Genomic DNA, 10,977 nt, shown 5'->3' with positions numbered 1-10,977 from the left:
TGCGAGGTTAGGGTGTGTAGACGGGATCATTCCGTTCTTCCTGTAGTGTGCCGTAGAAGGGCATCTGTGGATCAAAATTGGTGTCCCAAATCCTCCTCCACCACTTTGGCTGTGCCTCGTAGCCTTTGATGGTTTTGAAAACCTGATAGACCTTGTCCTGCTAGTAGTCCGTGGGCTCCTACCTCCATTGTGTGATTATAATGCTCTGATCCTCGACCCATTGGTTCACTAGAGTATTACCCAAACGAATGATTCCTTTCACTACTCCACAAGTTCTTGTCTTCTTCTTCTTGCAACAATAACATGCTCGGCAACCTGGGCACCCTCTGGCTCTTCAGGGGGTAGACCAGGTAAGGACGGATTGGCCTCTCCTATTTGCGGTTCTTCTTTAAATGCTTGCTCGAATTTTCAACCCTTCCTCTATGTCTTGTTCCATAGTGAGTTGGATGGGGGGTGGATGGGATTGCTCTTGTTCCTCAAATCCAAGTTTCTTGAGCTCATCAGTGGAGAGGCTGACTTGTCGCAAGTAGCTATGTTGCTACTCCTTGGTTATGCCCGTGCTGGTTGGGAGTGTGCGCTCTTGCAGAACATACCTTAAAGCTCTAGTTGTCAATTCCAACTTCCTCTTTATTCTCTCCACCAAATCCTCGCCTTCAACTTGTGTGACATGAAGCACAGTGCTCAAAAAGGGTAGGCTCTGCATGTTGGAGCACGCTTTAGCAGCCTCAACTGCTTTGGATTCTGTGAGCACCCTCTCATACTCCGAAATTGCCATGTGCTCTATCAGTCCTCGCACTCTTTCAAAGTTGCGCCTCTCCCACTACTATGCCTTTTCTTCTAGGTTTTCCTTATGCCTCTCCATCTCCTAAGATAGCATCATTATCACCTATTGCTACTCATTTCTACAATTCCATCGTTTAGGTCTTCTCTTTATCCCGATGGTTCAGTTGCTCTTTTGCTATCCTCCTACCTTGCTTAGCCACCGAGCACTACTGGTAGACTTCTACGATCCTTTTCGATAGATCTTCGGTAGTTTGCATGTAGCTTTCTAGCTCCGCTTGGTATAGCTTTCTTTCGGTCATGGCCATGGCCATTAGTGCCTCCACCTCCTCTCGAGTGTTCTCCAAATCATATTGTAGGCTTCTTATGGCTTTATCGATGGCCTCCTCCTTCATTTCCAAAACAACTTCTATTTCTCTCTCCATCCCTCCTTGCTCTTCCATTTTCGACCACAGCTAGAATAGCAGGGCATCCTCTTATTCTTGGCATCGTTCTCTCAATGCCTAGTTTCCTTCTTACGAGCTCTCTCGTAGTTTTGCATGCATGGCTTCCACCCCTGTCATTCATTGTTGGAGCTTAGTATATTGTTGGGTGAGCAGCTTGTGGTCCCGCTACTCCACCACCAGGTCTTGGGCTTCATTCTATAGTCTTTGCCTTAGGCGATCTTCGTTCTCTTGAGCCTCCTTTTCTTTGGAACTGAGTTGCTTTTTCAAGTTTCAAATTTCTTTCTGATGCTTAGTGGCTTTCCGTGTCATCTCTAGCTGTAGGGCCACGATAACTTCTCTTTCGGTCTCTAGTTCCACATCAACGGCCTTTTTCTCTTCCTTATCCCTCTCTAGTTGGGCTAGGAATTTAGCCATATAGGCATCATAGTCCGCAACTAGGGACATCATTGGCGGTGATGTGGTGGTGGATGCTTCCAACTTTTACTGTGTTGGGTCTTGCCTGGACTTGACATCCACAGCAGCCAACCTTTTGACTCTTGTCCTGGCACTATTTCTTGTACTTTCGTGACCAGGAACTTAATCATGGACATGAGCTAAGTGGTGTCCATGGCAGACGCTGGCTATAAGTAGGTCATTTTTGGTGCTTTGGCACCCATTTAAGTTTAGGCTTGGTGGCTTTAGGGATGGCCTTAGTTGGCAGTGGTTTTGTAGTTTGGGCGGGTTGTGATGACTCACGACCCCTCTCCTTAGGCTTGGTCCTAGGTAGCTCTATCAGTGGCATGGCAGACTTGGGTGGAGTTTTGCTTCCCTTATTGAAAGGTGTCACGATTCGAATGTTGCCAATGTAAAGGTGAATACATTGCAGATCATAGTCTGTGTTGCATTGTGCTTGCTTCTTAAAAGTGCGTCCTAATAATGATTCTTGATCTGCATCCTTTGCATTTTAGCAATAAATAGAAGATGACTGATAGGTTCTCAGACTAGATAGAGACTGTGATCTTGCACTTCCCTGGGAGTGTATATGACTTGCTCCCAAATGGAAGAAGTTTAGCATTGGTGGGCTGTAACTGTGGCTGACCAATGAGGGTCCAATGAGTGTGAGTTAAGACATTGTAGTCAGCTCTCTCATCAATCAAGCTATCAAAAGTGTGCATGCGTTGAGTAGTGGCCATGATGCAAAGGTATGCTACTGCTAATACCCCTTCATCCTCATCCTCTAGTTCGGTGATGGTGGCTACGCGGCCATTGACAGGGACTTCCAGCATAGGGGCCTCCTGCAGTGGGTGTGTGGGAGGGTAGTACTTCTTTATGCGACTACCATTAAAGAAGCCTATGCGAGGGACCTTCAAGGGTTTCAAGTTCTACATTTCCCATCCTACTAATGGTGTACACTCGGAAAGGTCCCAATCCTCAGAATTTCATTTTCTACTTGTGGCCCTTTACCGAGTAGAGCAAAACAAGGTCTTCCTGCTCAAAGTCGCGTTGTTTGACATGCTTGTCAAACCACATTTTTCGTCGTGCTTTCTCACAAATTAGGGAGTGGTTACCTAGGAGCCAAGTCTCAATGAGTCATTCTAATTCCACAAGGTAGTTGGTCCAAGCTTCCTTTTCTTCCCATCTCTCTTGCATTGCTATCCTTAGACTAAGGACAAAGAATTCTAATGGAAAATTTGCCTCAGTCCCGTAGGTCATTCTGAAGGGCATCTATCCCACAACCATTTTATAGGCCGTCCGATAAGCCCATAATGCTGCCATGAGTTTGTTGTCCTAGTCACTTTGCGAGTTAGAAACTACCCTCGTAAAGAACATTGACTAAGATCTTGTTCGTGGATTCGGCTTGGCCATTAGCTTGAGGGTAGTAGGGGGAGGATTTCTTGTGGATGACTAAGAAGGTTGAGAGCAGGTGGGCAATTGGCTCGTTGATTAAAAATGCATGCCTTGGTCGCTTACTAGTTCAATAGGGCAACCAAATCGTGAGATAACTTGCTCCCACAAGAACTTTCTGTGGTCCTAGCGTCGTTCTTCCTGGTGTCTTACTGAGATTGCAGCACCTTGCGGGCTGTCACATCCCCGCTGAAGTGCCCTCTAGCAATCCCTCCATGTGCTTCACTCAACATGTCGTGCATTTTATGCTCGTACACACATCACTGTAGCAACCCATCTTGCCCCAGCCTATAGAGTTGAATGGCCATCAATTGGTATGGTTGGATTCTTAGAATAAGTCGCCTAAGCCTAGCCTTCTCGATAGGTCTATCGGGAAGACCGTGCCCTAGCACTTGGACTATATCATCCACCTAGTACGGCGTTAGATCTAAACAAATATTTCTTGCTAGATAAGCTGAAAAGATGGGTGTCCGATAAATCTTTAGCTATGCCCTACCCAACTACTTCTCCTTTAGGTATTCCGGACATGTGATCACCCATGTAGTGATGTTTTCCCTTGCATACCACCACATAGAGAAATCAAATTCAATAAGAAGAAGAAACCATCTAGCAATGTGTCTCGTAATGCATGGCTTATTTACAAGATAGAACAATGCTTAATGGTCTACGAAGAAGTTGAAAGGCATGGCTAGGAGGTAGTGTCGAAACTTCTTCACCGTGAACACCATGGCTAACCCTTCCCTTTCTATCGTGGAGTAGTTTATCTCCATGTCAGTGAGTTGTTTGCTAGCAAAACTCATGGGGTAATCCAAATTATGCTCCCAGGCTGGCACAAGATAGCTTGAATAACACATTTAGACACGTTTATATATACATGAAAGGTGATGTTCTAGTTTGGGGCTTATAAGATTGGTGTAGTCAAAAGAGCCTTCTTCAACTTCTCATATGCTTGTCGGCACTCATCAGTCCACTCGAACACTATTAGTAGCTTATACAATGGTCTTGCAATCAATGCATAATTCAACACAAAGTGCCGATAGTATATGGTGTAACCCAAGAAACACTTAACTCCCTTATAGTCCTTTGGTGGTGGCAAGTCAACAATGACCTTGATCTTCGAAGAGTTAGTGGCTATGCCGTTCTTGGACACCATGTGTCCTAGGATGCATCCATGCTTGACCCAAAACTGGCATTTTAGAGGGTTCAATGACAGGTTGTAAAGCCTACATTGTTCAAAGACTACTCACAGCTTCTCCAAGTGTTCAGCCCAACTAGAGTGCAAGCATAGGTCATATACAAACACCTCTAGCTCTCGTCTAAGAAGATCTTTGAAGATGGTGCACATTACCCATTAAAAGGTTGTAGGTGCGTTCATCAATCTAAAGGGCATTACAATGTAAGGAAAAACACCCCACTCAGCAACAAATGCAGTCTTGTGCCTATCGTTGGGATGTACTTGCACCTGGTTGTATCCTAAGAAGCCATCCAAAAAATTGTAGGCCTCTTTCTCGAGCATGTGCTTTGTGTATGGGAATGGATAATTATCTCTTTTTGTCATGGTGTTAACCTTCTTATAGTTCAGACACACTCGTATCTTCCCATTCTTCTTCATGACTATCACAATCGGTGATACCCAATCCATGTGCTCTATTTCATAGATGAATCTTCATAAATGAATCCTACCCTCATTAGCTTATTGATTTTCTCCCTCACGGTTTGGGCATGTTTTGGATTCATAGGGTACGGTAGTTGTTTTATTGGCGCTGTATCAGGGGCCGTTGTTGGTATGTTATGCGTCACCACTCTAGGATCCACGCCTTTGAGACAAACACATCCACGTACTCTTGCAAAAGTGCAATGAGACTGGCCTCTTCCTCCTTGGTAAGGGCGTCAACTATAAACACTGGTCGAGGTTTCTTGCCTTTCCCTACCAAGTTGACTTCCTTGACCTTGGCGGGTCCCTCAATTGGCTTAGTTGTCTGTCCTTGTCATTTTTCTCCCAACAGGACTACTACTCTGTCATCTCTCTTAAACTTCATAAAGCATCTCGATAGGTCTTGTGGTTTCTTCTGTTGCTATGCCTCCGCCTTCTTTGTCTGTTCTCTCCTTTTTTACTTTGATCACCTGCGCCTTAGGTGAACTGGCAGGTCCCCCTTGGTGCGTTTGGTCCTCAGAGGTTGGGGTATCTCTCCCGGTCGCTCTCTATACTCACCTTCGATTCAGAATTAAACTTGCAATCCTTGCTAAAGGAAGAAGTTTTCCCTGGTAGTTGGATCTCGGTGGGTGCTTTGTCCTAAGTAAGGGTGTTGCCGATGGTTGGGCTATCCCTGCTTGTTTATAATCTATTGCTCCCATATGCTCAAGCCAGGAGCGATCGCATTCCATCCACATGACTCCTCTCTTGATCTTGTAAGTACTCCCTTTTTTGGGCTTGGATTCTACTTTGAGCTATTCTATCACCCTTCCTTCAGTGTCATATTCTATGGTGTCTACTTCTTCCTTGGTTTCTTCACTTGTGGAGTGGCAGTCCTCGTACTCATCATCAAAATCAACTCCTCATGTCTGCTCATCATCCCCTAGACTCTTGTCTCTAGCTTGTTTGAGGGGTTGGAGATTAGCAGTGGGATTGCTAGTCAATTTTCTTGCTAGATACTCGAGGATCTCGTGCAATTCTAGCCTACTGCTAGGAACATGGGAAGAGATAGGTTTAGGTTGGCTGCTTGAGCTGTTGGCCATCATATAGAGTGGCACTATAGGCTCCCTCCTTGATACACTCACAGTTTTTGCAACCTATTTGTACGTCTCCTTCTCGTCTGAGAATGGGAGATCGATGGTCACTAGGATGTGCATCCAATCTCGCTCATCCTCAGGACAAGGGATGTATTTGGTTAGGGGTCTGTGAGACTTCGTTATTGGTGTATCACCCCTGAGCATGGCAGAGATGGCATCCAGGTCAACAAGGATTGTCTTCCAAGTGTCCATCTCGACCTTTACTACTTCCATTCAATTTCCTAGGAACATTAGACCGTTGCCCCAGTCTTCAATGACTTGAGTGTTTCTCATCCAGGGTTGTTCTAGCAGAATGTCATAGTCCACTTCCTTCATGACAATGAAGTTCACAGAGAAATGGATACCCGCAATCTTCACTGGACAATTTTTTAAGAATCCAAATGGCCTTACTTTCATTCCGTTATCTAGAGTGACGTTGAACCTAGTGGTTTCGACAGGCGGGTTTTCCCAAGCATGGAGCATAGCATGGCTCAACACACTTGCTCCCGCCTCGGTATCTATGATTCCCTTTCGTGTGATGTCTTGTAGGGCTAGGATAGGAAAAACTGCATGCATCTCAATGCCTTTCCAAAATGCCTTAACGTGTAGTGGCTTCGGCACTGAGTGTAGTGTCAAGATAGGTATCTACGTGACCACATCATGATCCTACAAGTCAGCGGCAGCATGCTCCATCGGTTCTTCTACCCGGTGTTTCAACTCTTGCCATATCGTGAGGTGCTATCTGAGCAGGTCTCCTAAACTCAGGGTCATTGGGGTGGTCACTAATGTCATGAGAAGATTGTTGGTTGTTTGCCTCTTTCCTAGGTTTGTGCTCCTTGGCCATTGGTCTTGATTGACCAGCTGGCCTGTGGCATTTAAACTTGGCCTAGGTGGCATCACCTGTGGCATGGGTATGTCTTTCAACCTTGGTCATGCAAGTGAGACTAGCATGCTTACACTAGAGAGATCCTCAATCTCATCCTCTAATATAGGCTCAGCAACCTTGAGGTACTCTTGGGTGTCTTTTACCCACTTCTTGACTTTGGCTATTGCCTCAAGTTCGTGCCTAGGGTGGGGATACTCTCATGCCTTTGCACTCCCTTTCTCTGCCATCTTTGGAGAAATAGTTTTTGCCTCTACATCTGTGACCTTCTTGCCGGTCATTAGTGTTGTCGCACCCTTAGTCTTAAGAGTGACCTTTGTGTCACTCTTTTTCTTCCTTCTTCGTCGCCTCTTTTTCCTATTGAGGTTGCATCTACATTGCTGGGGCCTGGCAGTGATATGCCTACCTGCTTCGTCTGTGCTCTAGTCATGACATGCAATGGGATGGGTGTGTTCTCACTGTCAAATGTCTCGACCCCAAACAGCCCCAAGGGCACTGAGGGGCACGTTTGCTAGGCTAGGGGATGGCTTCCATCTAGGGCAATCAGTAAATAGGTGAGTGATGCCACACTCGACACATCTGAGGTCGACTTTTTCCTTATTCACTTGTTCTCTCTTTGGAAAGCGTGATGAGATGTGGCTCGGTTGACTGCAAGTCCAACACGAGATTGAATCTTGGGTCAACCTTGCAAAGCCTCTTCCCCTACCTCTACCTCATTCCATCAGTGGTACGGGTCGATAGTCCATCAAGACTGGATTGTCCTCTTCGTCGTAAGAGAAGTAAGGGTTTATGTAGGTTTTGTCTTTGTTAGGCTCCTCCACGTAATGGATTGGAGCATCACTCGGTGGATGGGTCACATAGGGTCCTGGTGGCTGGGGTATGCTCGTTGGATTGATCTCCATCTTAGGGATGATGGGCTTTGCATAATTTGGTATTGAAAGTGCCAGCTGGGCTTTGGCAGCCTTTTCCCCAATTACAGCGGGTTGTACTATTGGACATAGGGGAATCTCCTAGGCAACCTACAATGCATGGCATTGTGGCCGAATCTACCACAGTTTGTGCAAGGCCTAGACCTAGGATCTTGGCACTTGGTTGGGAGGTGGTTACTACCACAATGCATGCATTGGACATGCAATCGTGTTGGTTTCCTCACTACTTCTTGCAGTTGTGCTAACTCCATCCTCACCTCACTCCTGGTCTTCATCTACACTCTTCCCCTTGTCTTGCATGCTAGGAATTGATCCCTCGCTGGAGGTGGTGGTCCTCTTTGAGGCCCTCTGACTAGAGTTGTCACGGTTTGAACTTTGAGAGCTTCTCTCTCTTAGCTGGTCATCTACCCTAATTGCTTCATCGAAGACCCTAGCTAAAACGTCTCGATGCAAGCTAGAGTCACCTGCCAAAGCTTTGTACAACTCCTCGCTGCGAATTCCGTTCATGAATAGGGTGGAGACTGCTCTTTCATTTGGTCACTCATTCGTGGGGATTCTCTTGAAGAGGCTGCGCACATGAGTGACATAGTCTCTTATGTCCTCCTTGTCCTTTTGACTAACATTCATCAGTTGAACTATGAGGTTATTAGAGTATCCCACTTTTGAGAATCTCTTAATGAAGAGAACTTTTAGTCGGGCAAAGTTTGCTACCTCTGCCATGTCTAAGCTAGTGTACCATATCCTACCCTTATCACCTAAATAGAGTCTGAAAGCTTGGGAGCGTTGTGAAAGGTTTGCGAGACCATTAGCCTTGTAAACTTGCTCAAACTACTCTACAAAACTGTACAGGTTGCTACTAGGTTGGTACTTATCCAACTGCTTAGCTACCACAGGGATTTTCTATTGGCTCTTTGCTCCCTGAGTAATTCCTAGGCCTGAGAGTAGCGAGGTTTCTAGTGCTACCACACTATGTTCAACAGATGTGTTATCGATGATATGCTTGGTCACAAGATCACTCAGGATGAGGTCTGCCTCTAGTGCTTTCTCTCTCTCCACAGTTGGTCATGCCTTGCTTTTGCTAGCTAAGGCTAGCATGCGTTGAGCCTCGTGCACATTTATGTCTTGTTGTAGCTTCCTAGTTCTCTACTAGCAGTTGTAGGCAATTATGCCCTGCAATGCTCTTCTAACCACTTTCCTCTCTTCCTCCAGGCTTGCCACTACCTCCTCCACTGGCCTTCCGTGGACCACCAGCTTGGTTAGCATGTCGTACTCGTTGACCATATCTTGGACTACAACTGGGAATTCACCCAACTGCTCAGCGTCTACGGTTGCTCCTGATATTGTTCATGCTTCCTGCTCCACGAGGTTGTTGATCAATTCAACCAGCTCTAATAACACTTTGCCCTCAATCTTGCTGTCCTTTGAATCCCCCTGCCATCTTTTCAGGTCCTATTAATGGGGCTTTAAGACACCCGGCTATGTTTTGGGATCTCCTCCTATTGGTGGGTTCCTTCAAGTTATTAAGTCTACATGTATTCCTTGTTATTGAAAACAGTCCTCAACTTATGTACATTCAATGCTAGGTGCAATAATGTACATAGTGCAAAATCAAGATTTCTGTCCTTTTCTAGTGCACTTATGTGGAAGAAATCACTGTGTGGGATGAACCTGCAAAATGATTATGCAATTCTAGCTATCCCCCCTTCTTTTCTACGACCTAATATGGCTCTAAGTGTGGTCTCTGGTTGCTCCTAAGGTTTGTCCGGGGTCTATGCTACTCCCTCTACGCTCTATCAAGACTGGGTAGTCTTGAGACCAACCTTTGGGCTACACATCTAGTTGGCTATGTGATCGGGTTCTTAGAGTTTACCTCTAGGTTGTATAGTCATAGTTTTCTCTAGTTACTGGCTTTGGTGAGCTAGGGTGGGTTTCCAAGGATGTTTTGGTTTAGCTCTGAGCCGTAGAATTGGTCCTGGTCTATATTTTCTTATTCTGGTTTGTTGGTCCGATTCCCAGAATTGGACAATTCGAATTTGGGTGGTTCAACTCTCAGAGTCGGTCGGTCTGACTGGGCTAGTTTGACTTCGACGAGTGGTCCAATTAGATATCTTGGTTTGATTCCTAAGATGGTCCTATTTCTGGTCCAATCGTGCGTGTCCAACTGGTAAGGTTTTCTAATCGAAGTGGGTGTCCAATTGGATACGTGGTTTTGGTCTGATCGGACCACGTGGTCCAACTAGAAAGGACAGTGCGTGTCTGACTGGTAAGGTTGTCTGATCGAAGTGGATGTCTGATTGGATGTGGGATTTCGGTCCGATTGAGACCACGTGGTTCGACTAGAAAGGTTGTCTGACTGGACAACCGAGTGGTTCGATCCAATAGTTGGTCGGATCGGACTAAAAGGTATGGTTCAACTCTTATAGTTGGACGGTCCAACTACGCCTAATTTTGGGAGTCAGACTAGGACACAGTGGTCCAACTGCGAAGCGATGGGGCGCACATGATGATTTTGGTGTATATCTTCAAGCTTGGTCCATGATTGCATATAAGGCTTTCCAGATCACATCTATGCCAAGCAAGGAAGGGTTTTGCAAACCTGGATCCAAGGAAAATCTCCAAAATCAAATGCTACGATCTTCTCTAGTTGACAGGTCTCTATCTCTCTCTCTCTCAAGCTCTCCTTAATCTCTTAAGTGAAAAATGAGGTCTCCCTTGCCACTCCTGGCCTCTTATTGCCCTACCTAGGGTTGCATTCACCTTAATCTTGCTCCTCTTACCAATATTCAACCCAAGATTTCATTTTTTCGCCCTTCTTTTCCTTGTTTCAGCTTATTATACAGCAACAAAAAACCCTACTATGTGCTCACAATGTTTTGATCCTATCCTACCTAATGCAAGAAAAAATCACAAGTTAGCATTCGTGCTTCTTTAGCCTACTCATCTACACATCCAAACCCAAAAATACTTACTTGTTTTTTATGATTAACTCTCCTAAATCTCCTACCTACCTCAAGCTCCGGTTTGAGGATGAAACCCTTACTTTAATGCTTGATTTGAAGCACCTAAGTGCTCAAGCTTGAATCTGTTGGTCCCGGCAACATAACCAAAATGTAGAGGTGAGCTTGAGCTCAACCGCCAAGACCCATGGCCCTCTTATTGTTCAAGCGTTTCAAGTGAGCACTAATGGGTACCTCTCACATAAATGACGTGCTATCCCTCTCTACAAGTGTAGTGAGCTTACCTTGATGCCCGATTGAGTTGCTTCCTCTCTCGAGAACTTTGATAG

The sequence above is a fragment of the Lygodium microphyllum genome, chromosome 13 (assembly GCF_053477565.2).
Source record: "Lygodium microphyllum isolate KBCC chromosome 13, Lygodium_microphyllum_v1.1.10, whole genome shotgun sequence".
In the NCBI taxonomy this organism is placed as follows: domain Eukaryota; kingdom Viridiplantae; phylum Streptophyta; class Polypodiopsida; order Schizaeales; family Lygodiaceae; genus Lygodium; species Lygodium microphyllum.
Note: the sequence above shows the minus strand (reverse complement) of the source record.